The sequence below is a fragment of the Anser anser genome, assembly GCF_964211835.1.
Source record: "Anser anser genome assembly, chromosome: 2".
In the NCBI taxonomy this organism is placed as follows: Eukaryota; Metazoa; Chordata; class Aves; order Anseriformes; family Anatidae; genus Anser; species Anser anser.
This window is the reverse complement of record NC_139721.1, coordinates 49,796,151-49,809,495: the sequence shown is the minus strand read 5'-3', so window position 1 is coordinate 49,809,495 and position 13,345 is coordinate 49,796,151. Positions and strand designations below refer to the sequence as shown.

The window sequence follows — 13,345 nt, the reverse complement described above, 5'->3', positions numbered from 1 at the left end:
TGTGAACAGTTTGGATTTTTTAGGGATATTTTGTACTGAGATATTTACAAGTGTTTGTGTACACAGTCTAAGTGTTGTGCACAAAGAAATGGTGCAAATTAGATGATGTGATTCCCCAAGGTTTACTCAGAGCTAAAATCACATATCTTGGTAGGACAAAAGTTTTTGTGCAATACAAACACCAAATGCAGCCACTCGTATCACTTTTTTCAAATAATATAAAAGTTAAAGTTTTGGTAAAAAGAACGGATTTTACTTGTGGCCAGTGACATCTCTGCCACTGTAATACTAAAGTGTTTCGATTAGTTGTTGCATGCTATGCAGATGAGAAGAAAATAATCCATTGTCTGCTGGACTGCTTTCAATGAGTCACTGAAACGGCATTAAAATATTCCATACAAGCAAAAAATGTGCTATAATCACACCGATCCTTGGCTCCATATCACTGTTTGCTCAACAATGCTTATGATAACTGTGAGATACCTCTCTGGCTATGAAGTAATGAAAAATTAAAATGATTATCTATTTCCAGAAAACTGGGGAGCTTATGTACTGCACAATACAGCAATGCATCGTTTAGATAAGTTAGCATTTTGTCTGGAAAATTGTGAAACACAATATTTCAACACTTCTCCGTTCCTGCCAAGGGAGCTTCAGAATCACAGAAGAAAGTTTATTTTGAACATATGGAAAAGATGAGGAATGTCCTCCCAGAGATAACCATCTCTATAACCTGCAGTTGAAAGGATCTTCAGACCTTTTCCAGCTATTAGACATTACTTTTGTATATGAGGTGAGCATTTCCTACTTGCCTTTTTTTACGTTTGGGGAGAATGGAGAGATATTTAAGTGACTGAATACTTCTTCCACATCTCCAGCAAAATACTTTTAATGTTTTTATGACAAGCTTAACTGGAACAGTCCGATTTTGGACGTGCTAAAGTTTATGGCATAAAACTAAAGGGTAAGTTGTAACAACTGATGGCAAATTACTTGTTCATAAATATAACTCTTATCTGGTATCATAGCAAAGGAGTAAAATGGGAAAGAATTTCATTCACGGTTATGCTTTAGCTGTAAAATGCCTGACTACACTGCACCTTCACAAAATTGCTGTAACTTGATTTAGACTTGATTCTTTGGAAACAGTGCTGATTTTTCAGGAAATTGCAGGCATTAATAAAGGGGTGAAACTTGACAAGAAGCTGGGTACAGATTATTTTTATGATGAATATTTTGTATTGAGACATTCATGAGTATGTGTGTACATACCCTAGGAGCTGTGCATGAATAAATGGTGCAACGTTCTGTTTCCACTTCCTACTTGTCTTAGTTTCTTAAAACTTTCACAATTTATTATGCCCATTCCCACCTTAAATTCAGCAGTGGGAAGGATTTTTTTTTCCCTATTACCAGACCAGGAGAGACTGCAGATGCCTGTTGAATGTGTGCTTTCAGCATCAACTTCAGGCTAAAACTAATTACAGTTATATACATAAGGAATTTTTGAAATTGATTTAGTTTTTAACTAATGACTAACTAAGCTATATGATAGCGTTTAAAATACATAACCACATTTTAAATAACATATTTAAACTCTATGATAACTGAGTTGAATCATCAGTGTGGTGAACTTTTTTGGTGCTATTTGCCATTTTGGTGCTTTTTGCTATTTTGTTAAAAAAAAAAAAAAAAGGAGTTTTTGTGCAGACCAGAAAAACTTACCTCCAGAGGTGCATAAAGGCAGTTTTTCTACCTGGAGATCCATGACGCTGTGACCTGGCTGCTGGCAATAGCCCAACGCAGTGTTGTAAAACTTGGCTGGCAACATTTGTGAGAGCTGGTGCCAGAAATATACCCAGCACTAAGATGTTCTGCAAAGTCTCATTGGTGGCCATGCCCCAAATAACGCAAGGGTACTGATGTTTTTCTAGTGAAATGTCCTGGTTTGACAGACCAGCTGTGAGGAGCAAAACACAGAGCCACAAAGCACCAAGTCAAGCTAAGCAATCTCTGTCCCTGTTTGCTCCATCGTGCCCACTATGAGTGTTGGCAAGCCCCTGGCAGTGCATCACCCCATGCCATGGTATTTCAGTTTCTTTTTGCTCGCAAAGAGCTACGGACCCCTACGGTGCTGTATAAATAATACTCATTTAAACTTGCCAAGGACAAATCAAGTGTTTTAATTTCACACTCTAACTTAAGATAAGAAAATAAACATGAGCTGCTGGTGAGCTCAGTAAACTTGCTCATGAACTAGAGGAGTGGAGTGGAGGTGGGAGTGACAGCACATGAAAAACTTCCATTCAGTGGGAATTGGATATAAAAGCAAGTAAAACATTACCCTGCTTGTGAAAAAGTCTAGAAAACAATATGGAAAATATCAGAGTGCCACTGTATAAACCAGCAAAACATCCTGACACACAAAATGGTATTTTCTACTCCTAATCTGAAAAGTTTTTAGACTCCATCTATCAAAATATAGTAAAACCGATTCAAAGAAAAGAAGAAAACTTCCCTGCCTTTCATTCCATTTTCAGCTTCCCCGAGTAATTGTTTATATTAAGCCTGGTGCTGAGGAGAAATCTGGTTGAGGATGCTGTGGTGGTGGTAGGTTTTTAAGAGGAACTGCAGATTTATACGCTCTGACAGGGGCTGTGATGCAAGAGCTCTGGCCGGGTCGCAACATATTAGAAAGACATTTATTGCATTGGCAACATTTTCTCTCTTTTTTTGGCAATTCGCAAGCACTTTAAAACTCTCCAAGAGAAACAACTTTTTTCTTTTCAGTCTTGATTCTTCTCAATATTTCAAGGACAAGGGGAGTCACGTGGGGAGCTCCTCAGCAACCATACCTTTAACACCCACTTCTCTGGCGCATGGGGACAGGGAGTGCCATCACCAACAAGCAAGAAGACAGATCTGAGCAGGTAGGGTACTTGCTATTACCGAAATCTGTTTCTTGGGACTAAATATTAGCCTCAAGTCAAAGCAAAGATGGATACCTTGTTTTTCATTCATATAGATCAGAAGTAACTCAATGTCTTCCACTACTTAAAGGAGGGCTATGGGAAAGATGGAGAGGAACTCTATCAACGAGTGTTTTGAAAGGACAAAGGATAATGGTTTTAAGCTAAAAGAGGGTGTATTTAGATTAGACATAAGGAGGAAATTCTTCACTCAGAGGGTGGTGAGGCACTGGCACAGGCTGCCCAGAGAAGCTGTGGATGCCCCATCCCTGGAGGTGCTCAAGGCCAGGCTGGATGGGGCTTTGGGCAGCCTGGTCTGGTAGGAGGTGTCCCTGCTCATGGCAGGGGGTTGGAATTGGATGAGCTTTAAGGTTCCTTACAGCCCAAGCCATTCTGTGATTCTATTGACCTATGATCCTGTGACCAGGACACCAGAGGAGCAGAAGAATCAGACCCATTGACTTTCATCACATCATTTCTGAGACATATTGCCGGGCTCTGAGAGATAGACCAAGTGCCTTGATACCTAGTACAGTTACTGTTTAATTGAACAACAAGTCTCTTTCACAGTGGGCAGGCCAAAACTGATGAACGGTTTGGATTGGATCTCTTCAGGACTATAGTGCCCATCAAACTGAGCAGGCATGCTGAACCTCTTTTTTCTTCCTGTGCGTTCCAGGAACATGATGGTATGGTCAAAAGACCAAAATTTCCAGAAGCAATGGAAGGAAGTGATGATCTGTTAACCAATAAAAGCTGAGCTAAAGGCAATTAGAAGCATGAGGATGTAAATTTTTCTGGAATTTGCCTTTTCATGATGCTACATCATCTTATTATCCTCACTGCGGTTTACAGCACGAGTGCTGTTCAGGAAGTAGGAATGATATTTAAAGGCATCTTCTGAACATTTCTTCTATATAGGCTCCAAAAGAAAACTGGAACATCAACTCCTAGGCTTTGTTTTCTTGGAGTAACCATTATGAGAAAAGCAACAGCTTTATTCATTGGGGCTATATTTGACTGTATTATTGTATCAAGTTTCATTAGCTCTGATTCCAGGGGATGATGCATAACACAGTAAGTTTTTACAACTGGAGCAGATTGGCTTGCAATTTGTGAAACAGATGCTCTAAAATATTTTCTCTAACCACACAAAAAAAAGGGCAAAAGTGGAAAGGAGTTCATCGCCTGTCTTGTTTTTCAGATTTTCCAAGTACTTGTTGGCAGTCTCCAGATAAATTAATGCATCTAAAGAAAGCAGAATTGTCTCATTACAAAAAGAAGTAATCACAGGGCCACCTGCTCTGGCCTCTAGGTATAAGTCATATCTAATAACTGCAGAAAGTGTCTTTGTCCCCCTTTATGAAGTGACGGAGCATAAATTGTTCCCCAAGGTTTTGCAGAATGGCACATACCCATCCTCCCTAACACCAATGATGATTTCGACATTGCATTCATCTGCTATAAGCCCTCACCTAAGAGTGTCAAAGGAGTTGACTGACTTAAGTCAGCTTGGGAACAGCCAGAGGAGTTAGCTACAGACTACGTAGCACTGGGACACCCTATTCCCAAATGAAATTTTTCACTCCTCTTTAAAATGCTTGACAACACCTCTGAACAGTTAAAGACAAAAAGGTATGGCTAACGTAACCAAGTGACACTGTGCATTTAAGTATGACTGGTTGCATTACTTGGCCTTGGTTTCTCAGCATCAGACTAGTGTTGCCTAAGAAAAAGGACCTCCAATTGAAGGCTCGTGCAGAAGACAGCACCAGAGCACCACAGTCTCTCCTAATGATATGTCCAACCAGTTATTTGTTCAGCACTAACTCAGAAGAAAGAAAAATCACCTACTGAGTAATTACTACCTGAGGAACAGTGTGTCTAAGTCCAGTGGTGTGTGGCCTGCAGGCAGGGGGATGAAGGACGGCAGGTGCACAAGGATTTGGATCCATCCTGCAGCAGCGTCCACAGGGTACGATAGTCTACACTGTATGTCCATCCTGGGCATGGGGCAGATGAGTGGTGACTCCGGCAGAAGGCTGCTGGTAGGAAAGATGAGACCATGACAAGGAAAAGCAAGACCCAGAGAAGGAAAAAAAAGTTTCAAAATCTTGATATTCAAGCTGGAGGCAGAAAGGGATGAAGCAGACAAACCTCGAAAGGGTCTTCTCCACAGCAAGGCACAGTCGAGGCTGCATGGGCTGCACAGGGAGCAGGACCTCCACAGGTGGTCCTGGCCAAGCAGGGCACTGGTGGCGACTGCAGCAAACCCTATTGCTTTGGTGGCAGCCCAGTAGTGGGTCAGGAGGGGCAAGTGGCTCCTGGTCCCTGTGTGGGAGCACAGGTGCTCAAGGAACGCAAGTTTCCTTACACTTTATAAAGTTCTGAAGTCAAACAGTCAAAGGCAGCTGGCACTTTCTGAAGATAAGGTTTTTAACCATGGAAGAGGAGAGTCCCAGCATGACCCTGGGGAAAAAGGTCTGAGGAGACAAGATTTGCCACAGTGATGGCACAGGTGTTACAGTCATAGAATCACAGAATATCCTGAGCTGGAAAGGACCCACAGGCATCATGAAATCCAGCACTGACACCATCTTCTCAGTCTGATTGCCTTCCTTTTCTTTCTTCCCACTTCCTTCTTCTCCGGTAATCTCATTGCTATTAGGATACCTGGTGGCCACAAAAAAGAAAAAAAAAAAAAAGCGCCAACACCTTTTCACTTTTCTTTCTTTTGTTATTTTCTTATTTATTTATTTGGTAGAAAAAAAAGAGCAGGTCTCAATGTCAGAGTTATGCCAAACTACATTTCTCCCACTAAAGAAAACTACAGTAAATGGCAGTTTCATATAATGAATGTGTCTTTGGTTTTATCTTTCAGAGTGCAGCTGGATATTTTTTAGGTTTATGCAGAAAATTTCATATTTAATGAGAGAAGTAAAATAATTAAATAAACATGCCTTGAACACTTCCTAGCCTGTACCAGCAGTAAGAATTAAAGACCACACATAAATGAAAATAAGCTCATTTGTATAGGGAAGATAGGAGATCTTGAAAATCTCTCTCTAAAACCTTGAGCTACACGCTCGACGAAGACCTCTTGGTGCACGGTCCATAAATTGTTTTGGAAAGATCTCCCAGGGGTCTCTGTGGTTCTTCAGTCAGAGCTTAGTGCTGTTTTAAAAAATATCTAACTGTGAAGCAACTGTAAAACTGATGTAGTTCCCTGTGCAGTACACAAATGCTGTTTATTAAATTTTCAAAATACAACATGAAGTTATTTTCCCATGGGCCTCTTAGATGGTACCATCGCGATTATTGTATAGTTTTATTCTATTTTTTTATAGGGGACTACTGCCGGACACTGAAATCCTCTCCCATCATCACTGCTTCTGTACTAATATCCAGGGTGTTTCACAGATGAGAGGACAAATCGGCTATGGGACAGGCACTAAGGCAGCGTGGAAGAGCCATGAGGATGCCCAAGAAATGTTGCAAAGACAGTCCACCAGTTTGGTACCATCTGCACATTTTTTCATAGTTTTGCTCACTCTAGAGCAATACTCACTGGAGACCAAAGACATTACTCAGGAGGGTGAGTGATGGCAAGTATGTGAGCAGCTTCCTCTCTCCCAGGGATGATGTTCTGACAGCCTTCCCTCCTGTTGCAGCCTCACTGCCAGCTTTTTCATTAGAAAATGCTAACTCAGCCAGCTGCATCAGTTCCACCATAGGAGAAACCAAGGTGGGCTGCCAGCCACACCAGCGCTCAGCCTGCCATGCTGTCCTGATGCTAGGCCAGCTCCTTGGTTGCATACTGCCTTCAAACTTCAGTTTCTCTCAAGATTTTGCATTAGTGAGCTCAAACTGAAAAAGAAATGCACTGTGTGGAAATAGTTTTTTTTTTTTTTCTGACAGGACAAAGAAATATTTCTCTCTTGCATTTTTCCTTCTAACCATTGCCTTGAGGGGGAGAAGGAGGGGAGGGATATTTAGAAGAGCAAGACCTGGAGCAGACAACAAGCATCAGAATGCCTATCTGCCTGGCAAAAAAAACCAGGATTTTTAACATTGCCCTATGCAATAAGACCAGTGATCGTTTTCTAAATCACCAGCAGACTATCATGTGAAAACCAATGTATCATAGATATAACAGAAGATGTATGACAAGATGTATATTAAAAAAGAGTCTAAGCAGAGAATGCTGATATTCTAAGAGAAATTAATCTATTCAGTTTACTGCAAATGTTTCATCTGTCCTCTTTTATCAAGATGACTTCTCTGTGAGTTTGTTTCCAAATTAGACTCACTAAATTGAAAATCCAACTCCTTCCCCACTTACACTCTGAGGATTCTTTTATTTTTCCTTAATCCTTTTGGCTGTTATGAAGCAGTCTGAAATAGCATCTCCCAACCGCCTCGCCGAGACTAACTGAATTTATTATATAATCTCATCTCTTGTTCCAAAAAAATTCAAGATCAATCTCAAAGAGCAGTCCCCTGAACTTGGCAGACGCTTGTGTGGGAAAGTCTTTAAACAAAAACAAATTTGTTTATGTACTGGGACAAGGAGCTCAGAAAGAAGATAAAACGCGCCATGAGCCAACACTGCCCTCAGCAGCGGAGCCCGGACCGCTCTCACAGTGCTGTAGGGCCGCCGGTGCTGGAGCAATCCCCGTGTTCCCAGGGGGCAGCAGGGACCTGAGGGTGGCTCTGAAGTCGGGTGAAGAAGCAGACTGAGCACTGAACGGGGAGATGAGGATGCCTGAGCGGTAGAACAGTTTCACACAAAGTCACGTTGAATTTGTGGACGTTTATTTGGGATTTCTGTCTCTTTTGAAAAAATGACTTAAGTACGCAGCACCATTGGCTTCCCGTGAGAGTTAACCACAGACCGTGGAAGCTTTTTTTTTTTTTCTTGAAATCTAATCCCAGTTCTGACAGGCTGCGTAGCTAATTTTTTTTAGATGGAAAAATATCCTACACCTACTCAGGGTGCCGGGACTAGACCAGTTCCCCAGACGGTTCTCACATAAGTGGTGTTTAAGGACTTTCAGGGAATGTCTGTATGATCCACTACACTGAATTAACTCATCCTAGGGCTTCAGATTATAGGTATTTTCCCAAATATGTGCATTGCTCCTTTTTCTTTTTTTTTTTTTTTTTTGTAGAGAAGAAAGAAGCGTGCCCTTGCTCTAAGAGCAGAGTCAGCAAGCTTTGTTTCAGAGACTGCGCTGTCTGCGCTGCATCCTGAGTAGAAGCTGTGTGGGAAGCCAGCAAAGAGGGCAGTGCATTTCTGTATTTGTGGTAAGGCTGAGGAAAGACAAGTGTAGTCTGTGCTAGAGGGTGAATCTTACATGCTGGAACCGTAATCACCAGATACCCACTGCTGAGCTGCAGCACAGACCACCAGTACATGAACCAAGCCCAGGCTTTTGCATGTACATAATGAGTGAGGGTAAAGAGTAGGGCTGCCAGAGGCAGTTTTCACTTAGTTGGATCCTGGGAGCGGTCTAAGTAGGCAGTGAGGGGTTGGCTAGACATGTAAAGGTGTTTTTTCCTTCTTGTATGCAGGTGATTGAATAGTAGAGATATCCTCTGTTCAACAGGTTGCTGGCTCCTAGCTGACCAGCAGCGGTAGAAGCATTATTTATAAATGATGTGATGGTGAGACCTTAGTATAAACAAGAATTCTGAGAATATAAGCCAAAAGGGTCAAAACGTTCCAAATTTTTATCTGAGCAGACCACAGCTAAACGCTTTCCAAAAAAACTTTCTTCTACCTGCCACATTTTTCATTAGATTTGCCTCCAAGTGCTGTGCCATCTTGAAGTGTGTTTTGCATGGCGAAAAACCTGCATGTGGCTGGCCCTTCAAGACTGTGTTGTTTGATGAGCCCAAGTATATTTTAGTGAGGAAACATGGAACTTTAATGTGCTCAAAATACAAGCGATCCTCAAACCTGGCCATCCATTAGCACGGAGGTGCCAGAGTTTTGGAAGGAATCAAATCAGTGGTGAAGTCAGTTCCCTAAATACAAATCCATCGGAGAGAAAAGTAGGGAGTGATGAGCAGTGGCACTTGTAGGGAAGAACATGAAGATGCACCACAGTCTCCTTCCTTTGAAAAAAGCAGTGTCCAAGAAACCACATTTTGCGTGTTCTCCAAATGGACAATCATAACTATGTTCAGGTACTCTGAGTGTGATGGGGAGGAATGACGCAGTCAGGTAGCCTTGACAGAAGCTTGCAAAATACCCGGGGATTTTCAAAGCCTCTCACCCTCACTAACCACAAAGATTCTCTCCAGGTCACCACTGCACACAGGTCAGGATGAATGTTCCAGAACTGTAATCACACAAGAAGCCAACACATGCATGTGCGAGGGTCCATTGGACAGCATCACCTGCAGAAGGTACCTCTGCGCGGAAGGAGATGGCTTAATTAACGAATGACTAAAAGCGATGTATGAGACTGCCACAGTGACACCTTGTGTAGTTGGTTGACCAACATACCGGACTTGCACTGTCACCTGGAAGCAAGAGACTACACCCATGGTGCACCTTGAAATCACTGCTCAGGCAATGCATTTTGTGGGGAGCTGTGCAGGGGTATGAGGCAGATGGAGCCCTTTGGTACCCCATTGCACTGCTTTTCACCATGAAGCAAGTTGTTTTGTGCTCCAGGCAGAATGAAACGGAGTTTTGTTTAAAGCTAAATACCAGTGCTCACCTTCCCTCAGGTGCTAAACCCTCTGACCTGTGGGTTTTGGTGCTGGTGGTCTCTCGGCATGCTTCGCGGCTGTGGGATTGGCATGGCTGGGACCACGAACATCGGCAAGAATAGAACAGGAAAAAACGTTCCTTTCCTGTGGAGCGAGGGGAAACCCAGAAGAGGGATTACGAGGGTGTGAGTCACCATGTGCCTTCTGCATGACTCTGGGGACGGAGTGGCCTCTTGTTCCGGGGCTGGGGCAAAGTCACAGCTTTGCCTGTTATTACTGTTAGTCACAACCCTAGCTATACAAAGTCCACCAGAAACCACGCTTGCAAATGCCTAAACCTGAAATATAAAATAAACACTCAGAAAATAGCTGCTACTTACTTTCTCTAAATATACCCTGAGGCCAGCTCTGCTTCCACTGAAGTCAAGTCCAGTTTTGCAATCAGCGTCAGGGGAAGCAAGGCCCAGCCCTTTATTTGGAAAGATGGTAATAATCTAATTGCAGTTTTAATTTGTCACCAAGACAGGGGTGTGATAAGACATTTTGGTTGCTGCTATAAGTAGCTCTGAGAATTGTCAGGGGTTGCTGTAGGTGCTAAATAGACTTTGTGACATCCTGGCACGGTGAGGAAGGAGCTCTGTGACTCTGGCATATGTCCTCGCTACGGGGAGGTGAAGAAATCCCTCTGGTCCCCCTCCGAACATCGAGGAGGGGCATAGCTGGGCCTGAGAAGCTGCAAGAGGAGTGGGCATAGAAAAACAGGAAGGCTGGAAGCTATGGATCAGCTCCATATCAGCGATCTTATCAATATTTTCAGTGACTCATTTATGGGTTTTTCTCCTCCAGTGTTTTTATGACATATCCACTTTCTTCATTACCATATAAAGATGGGGAATTTAAGCAGAAAAAGGATGGAGAGTTTAAGCAGAAAAGGTGGAAAAGTGCTAAGTCAAGGCAGTTGGATAAACATGAGTGTTTTTAGCTTTAGCAGTATGTTGGGTCAAATCCTCCCCCGTTCTAATGTCATGGACTTCATGATGGTATGCACGGGATCACGCTGACACAACAGATAACACTTGCACTACATGGTCATTTCCAGACCATCCCCGTAGAAGCTAATTTCCAGAAAACAGAAAACTATCCGTGTGTGACAAGCATACTTCAAGTGTTCCACATCGTCCACGTGTTTCCCATACATTTTTAATTTCTGTGGTGTAACAGGTAAAGCAACACCAGCATTTGGAGTAGTTACTGGACCCCACCTGGGGAGCAGGGCTGTTCTCTTGCACAGAGGAAGAGAGAAGAGGGAGAAAGGGACTGCTACATTCCCAGCCTTCAGCTCAATAGGTGCTTGGGACAAACTCTGGGAGGCATCCAGAGCTGGAAGCTCAGAGTCACTCCCAGCAACACAGTTGGGACACGGCCTGCATATCTTTTAGCACATTGCCTATATTGAAAGTGAAGACTGGTCAGTTTTGTGATCGATTCCAGATAGAGTCAACTTAAGTTTAGCCAGAATTATTAGCTCTAATTCAGCTCTGCCTTTGCCAGATACAACCTGGCTTTTGCACAATCTCTTAGGTATTTCTGCTCTCCTCTCCAAGAGGGTGTATTAGCTAATGTGCAACCCAAGGTATGTTTGCAACACTGCAACCACAAGGATAAATGTTGCTGGAGCCCGGACATACTTCGGTGTTGCCACACAGCCGTCAGTAAAGCTTTGGACTCAGTCCTGGAACGCCGTGCTGGAGCTCCTGAGTGCAGACGGACCCCCCTGCACAGTGCCAGCAAAGTGTCAGAGACTCCACGGCACAGTTAATCCACGACCTGGATAAGCTGCTTGTGGATAATTGGGAGTTGATTGTACACCCACCTAGCACCTCTCTTTTACGGGACGATAAATGCTTCTCCATGAAAGCACTTGTAAAAGCGAATTCTACCGTTACAGTCACTTTTTATATACATTTCCTTGTTGTTTTCTTCTTAAATTGTAACATGAATCATGCTTTTTACTGCATTCAACAGTACAAACTCCAAACACTGTAGGAGCAGGAGCATTTAGCAGAAGAGCTGAGTTTGCAGTGCAGGTCTGGTCACACCCAGGCAAGAAAGAGGAGGGTTACAAATTACTGTTCAAAACCTAATTGAGGGAAAGCAAGTCCAATTAATTGAAGGCTTAATTTTCTGCCCTCTGGCCCTGTCCTCCTGACCTCCCCTTTAGCCGTCAGATACTCACTCCTGTTGGGACCTGGACAGTTGTGTGATAATTTACAGTTCTGCAATTGCCCATCAGATACAAGGTTCTGTGTATAAAAATGTAAAATTAACAGCCTCAGAGGTAAAGACTCCCTTGCTTTGTCCGTCCAACTACTTTGAATTAAACTTAGTGCTGGAAATGCCCCAGAATATCAGCTCTGGAAATAAAGTGCAGAAACAATTTGAAACCTTTAGTGCTTGTCTGCAGTGCCGTTGGAGTCTGTTCCTAGAGCCCCTGGGTTTCTCTGGTCCAGCATTTCCACGGTCCATGACACTGATTCCTTAGCTTGCATCTATAGCAGCTGGGATTTCTGACTACTGTCCATCCAAGGAGCAAAAATGACCACCCAGCCTGCTTCCAAGTTCAGAAAAGACGAGGGGATTCAGCCCCATATGGCCGGGTAAACAAATCTCGCACAAGACAAGGCACTAGGTGCAATGACACAGCCTTAGCCCCTCTTGCCCTCCTATTGCAAGGGCCCTCTCTTGCAGCTGTGGGACTCATTTCTGTGGCTAGCACAAGGAAAGGACCAGGAATTTCTGATTGTGATGATGACATTGCAAGGGTGTCTTCTTTGGTGAGCATTTCATGATATCCTTTGCAGTCAGTAACAACATGACTGAGGATTACTGGCCCATAGGTCAAGCACACACACCCTTATAGCTGAAAAAAAAAAAAAAAAGACAGCATAGATCCTGGCTAATAGGCTGAACTGCAGTTACAAGAAAGTGTCGTAAAAACAAAGTTAAACTCCAGTGAAATTGGAACTGATACATGGTTGTATCTCTTGATTTAGCTGAGAAAGGGGGCTAGAAAGTGAATAGGAAGGAGCAAGAGGTGGTCTTATGCAGTCAGCAGCACTCCACTGGTTATTGTTAGTGTCCTCTATTTTCTGTGTGATTTTTTTTTTTTTCTGTAGAGATTTGCACATATACTCATTGCGGTGAGGACAGGGTAAGGGAAGAAGACACAAGTCAACTCTCCTTGAATACGAATTGTTATAGAAGGCTCAGAAACAGCTCAGCAGTGGTGAAAGCCCAGGACATGCCACCACCTGCTTGCAGCAAGATGGTGGTTTTAATTCCTTCTGTTTACTCTCACCACTGCTCCCATCCCCACAGAAAAAATAAAATAAATGCCTTTGTTATTTACAGTCTGCGCCGAGGGCAGTCATCAAGGTTGACTGTGGGTTTATGGTTGCCAGCCAGCCTCCCTGCTCCAGCAGGTGCCAGGCACCCTGCACGACTCCCATCAAGCCCCGCTCGGCAGGGCAGTGAGTAAGCTGACGAACTCTGCTTATTTCATCTGGGAGGCAACCGCCTCCCCCACTCCACAAGGAACATCCCACGTATAATAAAGGTTTATAGTCAACCAGAGCAAGACTTCAAACTCATTC

The 13,345-nt window shown here is 43.2% G+C and overlaps 1 long non-coding RNA gene across 1 annotated transcript; it reads left to right on the top strand.

The window, feature by feature from the left end:
- Positions 1 to 282: 282 nt before the first annotated feature.
- On the top strand, positions 283 to 12,139 carry LOC310893405. Its single transcript, XR_014578960.1, has 3 exons — positions 283 to 793; positions 2,791 to 2,930; positions 6,317 to 12,139. It is a non-coding gene; the product is annotated as an uncharacterized lncRNA (long non-coding RNA).
- The last annotated feature ends 1,206 nt before the right edge of the window (positions 12,140 to 13,345 follow it).